The following is a 9,792-nucleotide window of genomic DNA, read 5'->3' as shown; positions in this document are numbered from 1 at the left end:
GATTACGAAGAGACATTTGCCCATTTAGCAAAGATGACGACTGTGCGGACAGTAATTGCACTTGCAACAGCGAAAGGGTGGCACCTCCATCAGATGGACGTAAAGAACGCCTTTCTTCAAGGCGAATTAGAAGAGGAGGTATACATGGTACAACCACCTTGCTTCGAATCACGTACTCATCTAAAAGTTGTGTGCCGACTCAAGAAGCCACTCTACGGCCTCAAGCAAGCACCGCGTGCTTGGCATTCGAAGATTACGCAATATCTTCATCAAATCGACTTTCGAATGTCGAAATCCGACAACTCCCTCTACGTACGAAACGACTCTAGAAGCCTGATTGTCATCATCCTATACGTGGATGATCTGGTTATCGGAGGTGAGCATTTGGTCGACATCAACAAGGTGAAGTTCTTCCTCTCCAACAAATTTGAGATAACGGACATGAAGGAGCTCCATTACTTCCTAGGCATCGAAGTAATTCGGATTCCGACCGGCATTATGATCTTTCAACGGCACTACATCCTCAACTTGTCACACAAGTTCGGGATGATTGAGTGTAAATCTGTGTCAACCCCTCTCTATCGAAACCTCAAACTAGACGCTGACTCCAACACAGACGGGTGCGAGCCCACTCAATATCGACAACTGATCGGGAGCCTCATCTATCTCATGATCAGTCGCCCTGACCTCAACTATCAGGTCGGACTCCTTAGCCAATTCATGCAAACTCCGCGAGATATCCATTTTGATTGCGCTAAGTGAGTATTACGATACGTGAGTGGCACAATGGATTACGACATCCTCTATGCATCGGCCATACCAATTTGACTCGAAGGGTACACAGATGCCGATTGGGCCGGCTACAGAGCTGATCGACGATCGACCTCCGGATTTGTCTTCTCGCTCGGTAGCGGAGCAATATCTTGGAGTAGTAAGAAGCAGCCTACCGTCGCACTTTCGAGTACGGAGGCCAAATACAGGGGTGCAACCGTAGCTGCAGGTGAAGCCGTATGGCTCAAGAGGATTTTGAAGGATCTGGGTGTTCCCATCAAGGATCCGACTCCCATTTACTACGACAACATGAGCAATATATATTTGGCTCGTGTTGGGATTTCGGTCCCTTTCGGATGGGATGGTCGGATATCGGAGATGAATGCCGACAAGCCCGGTTTCGGTTTCGGATCCGGATGACGAAGACCCCGGTTTCGGTACCGGATGACGAATGTACCCGGAGAGCGATCCGGATGCAGGGACATATCCGTGAATATGTTCGCTATGGGCCCCTGAGGCTACAGTTGTAAATAGCCCAAAGTCATATAAGTATAAATATGACTTAGGGCAAACAGTTTTGTAGTTGCTTATCATTTTTCTGTTTTTCCACTCAAGAGGAGTGAAGAGGGAGCAGCCGTGAGACAGAGTGAGAGATAGAGCGCGAGAGAGGAAGAGGACGACGCCTCTGTGTATTTCCGCCGCCTGTGGCGAGGACAGCGAGCTCAAGGTCGTCGCCTTGGAGCTCGTCATTGTATACTTCTCTTGTATAGTGTTGTTTGGAGTCTTGTACTCCCGTGGTTTTTCCCATCTAGGGTTTTCCACGTTAATCCCTGTGTACTCGTGTGTTTCTCTCTTTTGGTTTCTATTTTCTGCTGCATTGATCCGCGATTAATCGGTTGTGGCCGAGCGGTGAAGGTGAATCCAAGCGTTGATTCCCAACAAACTGGTATCAGAGCGACTGTTGCAGAAAATGGAAGGCGGCGGCAGCGGGCAGCCGATGATGATGGTGCTGAATGCGCAGAATTACGCCGACTGGAAGATCAAGATGGAGGATCTTCTGATTGTTCGGGACCTGTACGAACCGATTGACAGGTCGGAAATACCGAAAGGGGTACTTGAGTCGGAGTGGAAGCTCCTGAACCGGAAAGCTGTAGCGACGATCCGACAATATGTCGATGTAAGCGTCCTACAACATGTGGCGAACGACACCAACGCATATGAGATGTGGAAGAAGCTGTCGGGCCTCTATGAGAGGAAGAATGCGTTGAACCGGACCTCCCTGATGAGGAAGATAGTGAATCTCAAGTACCGGGACGGCGAGAGTATGGTGGAACACGTAAGCACGTTCATGGGATTCGTGAATCAGCTTGCGGCGATCAAGTTCCCGTTGGAGGATGCAATGCAAGCCATCATCCTGATGTGTACATTGCCGGAAAGCTGGGAGAACTTGGTGGTGACTCTCAGCACCTCGTGCACCGAAGATAACTTGTCCTTACAAACGGTAAAGACAAGTATTCTGAATGAAGAAGTGCGTCGGAGAGATAAGGAACCGGCCTCCGACCCGAAGATGCTGTTTACCGAATCGGATCGGGGAAGACAATGGAACCGGAGTCCGCAAAGACGGGAGAAGTCGGGGACCCGGTCGCAGTCAAGAGGAAGGCCCACATGCTTCCACTGTGGGAAGCCGGGGCACTTCCGAAAGAATTGTCGGCATTACCGAAAAGACAATGGAACCGACAACACCGATTCGAAGAAGTCACCGGAGAGAAACGGTGCATACCGGGGAGCCACGGACCGGAATGGTTCGGATCGGCGAGAGCAGGACCGGAAAGGAACAACGGCACTCGCGGCAAGTGAGGAAGAAATCATGCTCATCACCGAAGAAGGTGAACTAAACGTTGCCGGCGATGAGACGACCTGGGTGGTCGATTCCGGAGCATCGTTCCACCTGACCCCAGAGAGAAGATACTTCTCATCCTACACAGCCGGTGAGCATGGCTGTGTTCGGATGGGAAATGAAGGTACGTGCCGGATTTCCGGCATAGGAGACGTGTGGTTGACAACCCCGACCGGATGCAAAATGCTGCTGAAGGATGTCCGACACGTTCCGGAGGTTCGATTGAACCTGATTTCGGCCGGGAGGCTAGACGATGAAGGCTACACAGGTAACATCCGGAACGGCGTAATGAAGTTCAGCAAGGGGAGCCTGATAGTGGCTCGGGCCCGGAAAATCAACACACTGTACCTGATGAATGCCCGGTTATGTCCGGAAGAACTGAATGTGGCAGCCGACACTGCCGGTGAGCTGTGGCACAAGAGACTGTGCCACATGAGTGAGAAGGGGATGAAGAGGCTTGCAGAAGACAACCTTATCCCAGTGAAGCATGTGCACCTGGAGAAGTGCACCGATTGCCTGGCCGGTAAGCAGAACCGAACCTCCTTCCACTCAAGGCCACCGACGAGACGGAGCGCACCATTGGAGTTGGTGCACACTGATGTGTGTCAGGTAGAAACGAAGTCACATGGCGGAGCCCAGTACTTCGTAACTTTCATAGATGATCACAGCCGAAGACTGTGGACGGCACCGATGAAGACAAAGGACCAAGTGTTGTCCGTCTTCAAAGAACTCCACGCGAGAGTGGAAAGAGAATCCGGCAAGAAGCTGAAAGCGATACGAGCGGATAACGGAGGGGAATACCGGGGGCAGTTCCAGGAGTACTGTCGCTCGAAGGGAATCCGACTCGAGTTTACTATGCCGAAGACGCCGGAACTGAACGGGCTGGCCGAGAGGATGAACCGGACCATAATGGAGAGGGTCCGGAGTATGCTGGCGCATGCGAAATTACCCAAGGGGTTTTGGGCTGAGGCAATGTCGACGGCGACATACGTGATAAACAGATCACCCTCAGTGCCTTTGGATGGAGACACGCCGCAGAGAGTGTGGACCGGTAGGGAAGTATCCTACCGGCATCTGAAGGTGTTCGGGTGTCTCGCATACGTGCATGTGGCAAAGGACCGGAGAGGAAAGCTAGATCCAAAGACCCGGCCATGCATATTCCTCGGTTACGGCGACGACGAGTTCGGCTACCGAGTATGGGACCCGGTCGACAAGAAGATATTCAGGAGTCGAGACATCATCTTCATGGAGGACAAGACACTCGCCGACTGGGAGTCGGAGAAGAAGGTGAAGAGCTCCAAGTCGACCGGTGAGGATCAACTCTACGAGGAGCAGTCCCGACCGGCAAGGGACCGGTTAGCACTCGAGAATCCGGCCGAAGACGGTGAAGAAACAGAACCGGCCGAAGAAGATGAAAACGATACCGGAACCGACCCCGATCCCGAAATGGATTCGGATGAAGAAGAATCGGAAGAACCGGTTACCGAAGCTCCGGAACGGAGATATCCTCTAAGAGAGAGAAGGGCCCCCCGGAGATTTCCGGAACCAGAGCACGTGCTGCTAACCGACGAGGGGGAGCCGGAGAGCTTTGAAGAAGCAAAACATGACACCCAGAGCCGCAGGTGGTTGAGTGCCATGCAGGACGAAATGGATTCCCTGCATGAGAACCACACATATGAACTTGTGGAGTTGCCGAAAGGAAAGCGGGCACTTCGAAACAAGTGGGTGTTCAAGCTGAAACCGGGAGATGCCGGAAACCCCCCGAGATACAAAGCCAGGATCGTGGTGAAGGGGTTTCAGCAGAAGAAGGGCGTCGACTTCGACGAGATATTTGCCCCGGTAGTGAAGATGACCTCCATCCGGACGGTGCTGAGCATAGCGGCAAGCATGGACCTCGAGGTAGAACAGATGGACGTGAAGACGGCATTCCTTCACGGTGACCTCGATGAAGAGATCTACATGCAGCAACCGGAAGGATTCGAGAAGAAAGGGAAGGAGCACCTGGTATGCCGGTTGAAGAAGAGCCTTTACGGACTGAAGCAGGCTCCCCGGCAATGGTACCGGAAGTTCGACTCCTTCATGACCGACGAAGGGTACCTCAAAACGCAGTCCGACCACTGCGTGTTTGTGAAGAAGTTCGAAGGAGGAGACTTTCTAATACTCCTCCTGTACGTGGACGACATGTTGATCGTCGGACGGGACCAGGTCAAGATCCGGATGCTGAAGAAGGCTCTTCACCGAACCTTCTCAATGAAGGACCTGGGTCCGGCGAGACAAATACTAGGGATGCACATCATCCGGGACCGGAGCAAGAAGCAGTTGTGGCTGTCACAGGAGAAGTACGTGACGAAGGTGCTTCACCGGTTCAACATGTCGGAAGCAAGACCGGTCGGATCAACCCTCCCGGCAAACTGCAAGCTGTCCAGCAAGCAAAGTCCCAAGACAAAGGCTGAAAAGGAGGATATGATGAAAGTGCCGTATGCCTCAGCCGTCGGGAGCTTGATGTACGCCATGGTGTGTACGAGACCGGACATCGGATATGCAGTCGGAGTGGTGAGCCGGTACATGAGCAATCCCGGCAAAGAGCATTGGAACGCGGCCAAGTGGATACTCCGATACCTGAAGGGCACGGCAAACGTGTGCCTCCGATTCGGCTCTGGAAAGCCCGAACTCGACGGCTTTACCGATTCGGATATGTCGGCTGATGCAGATACCAGCCGGTCCACATCAGGGTATGTGATGACGTATGCAGGGGGAGCTGTTTCATGGCAGTCGAGGCTGCAGAAGACGGTTGCGCTGTCAACCACGGAGGCGGAGTACATGGCGGCTGTTGAAGCCGGCAAGGAAATAATATGGATGAAGGACTTCATTAGAGAGCTCGGTATCCGGCAGGAGGAGTACCGACTCTACTGCGACAGTCAGAGTGCAATCCACCTTGCAAAGAACGCGGCCTATCACTCCCGGACGAAGCACATCCAGCGAAGATATCACTGGATCCGGGAAAGGATAGAAGACAAGGAGTTCGTGCTGACGAAGATCCACACGGACGAGAACGGGTCGGATATGCTGACCAAGGTGCTCACACCCGATAAGCTGGAAGCATGCCGGAAGAGGATCGGATTGGAGAGACATCCCATGCCGAAGTGAAGGGGGAGTTTGTTGGGATTTCGGTCCCTTTCGGATGGGATGGTCGGATATCGGAGATGAATGCCGACAAGCCCGGTTTCGGTTTCGGATCCGGATGACGAAGACCCCGGTTTCGGTACCGGATGACGAATGTACCCGGAGAGCGATCCGGATGCAGGGACATATCCGTGAATATGTTCGCTATGGGCCCCTGAGGCTACAGTTGTAAATAGCCCAAAGTCATATAAGTATAAATATGACTTAGGGCAAACAGTTTTGTAGTTGCTTATCATTTTTCTGTTTTTCCACTCAAGAGGAGTGAAGAGGGAGCAGCCGTGAGACAGAGTGAGAGATAGAGCGCGAGAGAGGAAGAGGACGACGCCTCTGTGTATTTCCGCCGCCTGTGGCGAGGACAGCGAGCTCAAGGTCGTCGCCTTGGAGCTCGTCATTGTATACTTCTCTTGTATAGTGTTGTTTGGAGTCTTGTACTCCCGTGGTTTTTCCCATCTAGGGTTTTCCACGTTAATCCCTGTGTACTCGTGTGTTTCTCTCTTTTGGTTTCTATTTTCTGCTGCATTGATCCGCGATTAATCGGTTGTGGCCGAGCGGTGAAGGTGAATCCAAGCGTTGATTCCCAACAGCTCGGAACCCGGTGTTCCACACACGCAAAAATCATATCGAAGTGCACTACCACTTCATTTGAGAGCGTGTTCAGGCTGGAGATGTCGATCTTCTACACATCAACACGAATCTTTAGACAACCGACATCTTCACCAAGGCCCTAGGAGTCAACAAGCTTTGGCAATTCATGTCAGACCTTGGATTGGCGATCCCTGACTTGCCAAGCTTGAGGGGGAGTACAAGCGAGAACCAAATACCGTCCGAACTGGGTACGAGCCGAAGCAGACACCGAAGATCATCCGAACCGGATACCAACTGAAGCAGACATCAATCGAAAGGAACCGAACCGAGTTGAGCTTGAGGGGGCGTGTTGAGAATCAAGCTCAACATAGTGCAACGTGTGAACACACCTTTTGAGAATCTATGATTACTCAAAGGTCAAGAGTCAGACCACTACTCTCTACACATTAATTATGTGTCATAGAATCATATTCTATGACACATAACTAATGAGTTACATATTCCCCATGACTATGAGTCTTCACATTCCCCAAGAGAGAGTGGTTGTTGTAGTTAGTCAATGAAGGGAGAGGGCGACTATATATAAAGCACCCTCCTCATACTTCATATCAAGTCGGTTGTGACTCCTTGTTATGCTACATTTTGTAAATCTTATTCTACTTGTGCAATATACACCTTCTTCTTGAGTATTCTATTTTCCCCTCATTTATCTATCTTGATTTCTCTTTTCTCTACTCTCTTTTTCTCTCACACATATACGCACATAATGCACATCTATTCCGCCGCACAAGAATAAGCATCGATTTTATACACTCATATTTGACTATTCGTAGATAAGAGGAGATGGCATCAAACACCACATCAAGTTGAAGGAAAGCATATCGATTGCCCAAAAGCTTTGACAATTGGAGATTGTGCAAAAGGAAGACCTTAGAACGGAGTTCAAAGCATTGTCTCAAGTGAGTTTCATTTATCATGTGGAGGATTTGAAGTTTGTGTCACCTATTCCTGTGGTTCCAAAGAACAATGACATTGACATCAAACTCTTGAATGATTCCACCACATGAGATCTATTTTAACTTCCTTTTTGAGATGAGATTATAGATGAAATAGTCATTTAGAAAAAATAAGGTAGCGTGGAGAATGTGGTATGCCAAGAAGGAATTCATGGGGAATCAAAGATCGAAGTAATTCAAAAGGTGACAACTCCAACAAGTCTCAAAACTTTGAAGGTATTTGTGCAAAATGTTTGTTTGCTTGAAAGGTTTTATCATATGTTGACATGCTTACTTCTATCAAGAGTTATGTATCGCATGGCCCTACTTGTGTTTGGAGTGTTGATGAAGACATAATAATTGTGGTAACATCTTTCTTTGTGTTGACAAGGAGAAAGATGGTGATGGAGATTGTCAATGTGTGTGTTTAGAAGTGTGAGGTTTTTCCTACCAACTAGCAAGGGTTTTTTCTCACACAATAATTTGATATCTTTTTAGTATTTATACTCCTTCTTTGTCTATAGCCTACCATAAGGCGAAGGAGTTTTTTCCTTTTCTTTTTATTTTAGGTTCACCATAAATGGTTCGCTCAACAAGGAAGGAGGGGGGCTAAATGTGAAGTCGATTTTTGCTCATAGGAAAAGACCGTGGCAAATACTTTGGATTTCAAGGTGCATAAGAGTAAAGCACAAAATGAAAGTCTCAAGAGTTAAAAAGGAAAAGGAACTTGAAGGAATATAAAGTTAGAGGCGTTTTTCAAAAGTAGAAAAAGCAGGAAAAAAGAGAAAAGAAAAAAACGCGGGAAAAGGCAGAAAAAGTAAGGTAGATGAAAAAGTTCATCATAACTTCTTTACCTCATATCCAAATTTCAAAAGAAAAGATTGGTAAGAAACTTGACAAAGAGCTTTCTTATATGACAAGTTTGGGATGACAAAGTAGAAATAATGATATGAAAAATGCATCACACAAATTCGAGGATACGTAAAAAGAAAAAAGCAAGAATAACGCAACTAAAAACCTATAAATAAGAGGGTATTCTTAGCAATAGGGGGAGGAAGAATACAATATCTACAAGAAGACGTAAGGAAGAATAAGAAGATTATAAGAAGTGAGAAGGGGAGTATAGAAGGGGATAGAATACGTGATACCTTTGTAATAAGGGGAGTAAGGTTGGGAGGAGAGGTGCTTTGTCTACTTCTTGTGGTGTTTTCTTTCCCTTTCATGTAGTGTGATCATTCATTATCAATAGATCTTTGTTGTTTTGGATCTATATATCTTCTTTATTTCTTATTTCTATCATCACCCTTTCAATACCCAATCCCTGAGTACCCCTGATCCAAAGGTTCGTGGTCAAAGGGATGTGATGGATTAAATCATATCACAATAATAAACAATATTAGCCAGATTGGATATCAAGTAATAAGGATTCGACTACATCTGAATTAGCTAAACACAACACACAATCCAAATCGACTAAACCACTAGTCGGCTAAGAAACTACACAACACTTAACACTCAATCAGAAATTCAATACAAATAATACGAGGGCACGATGGCACTGTATACAAAAAATCTTCTACATCAACTCTCAATCTACAACCCCCCTATGTACAAGATTCATGCCCCTTTTATAGGTAAGCATGTTATGTTACAAGGCCGAATTGGATCGACACATCCTTCCAGATCATATCTCTACATCAAAGGTCATAATTGTTCAGATCTAATTCTATTACATCGCGTCTTATCTAATATTATTTTGGGTATAACAATATTCATAATATTTAGCTATTAATCATTTCCGGCTTCACATTGCTAGCCGACCGTCTGAACTGACTTCCGGTTTCAGCTTTATACTCCAGCAAGCTCCTAGCCATTTCAGCTGCACTCCTTGTCAACCCTCCGTGTAGCTTTTCACTCCTATGAGTAACATTCTACGCCACCGATCAAGAGCCGTATGAGACCATCCTACAATTTGTTATCAAATTCCAAAATCCCCAGAAGTAGTTGGCGAGGGCACCACCGGATGAAGATTTGAAAGAAAAATTCTTGACCAAACCCAGAGAACCATTGAGAGTGACCTTGGAGGTATTAGATTTCAAAGCCGGCACAATCGAGTAGGTCATTGACCACGTATTGGATATGGACCAAGCTCCAAACATCAATGTAATGTGAATGGCATCATTGCAAAGAACATTGCCGAAGGAAGAAGAATTAAGATTCCGACAGGCAGTCTAGTGCATGACATGCCTAAACCCTGTACATTTGACACTAGAGTGAACAATGAGAACACATTGTGCATTGTACCATTCGAGAGGCCAAATGATGGACCAGTGTGAATATAACCTTTTGAACAAAGTGACG

The sequence above is a fragment of the Azolla caroliniana genome, unplaced genomic scaffold (genome assembly GCF_043228905.1).
Source record: "Azolla caroliniana isolate FFs.n. ecotype wild unplaced genomic scaffold, voAzoCaro1.0.p SCAF_3, whole genome shotgun sequence".
NCBI lineage: Eukaryota > Viridiplantae > Streptophyta > Polypodiopsida > Salviniales > Salviniaceae > Azolla > Azolla caroliniana.
The sequence above is the reverse complement of the archived record's forward strand: the minus strand, read 5'-3'. Positions refer to the sequence as shown.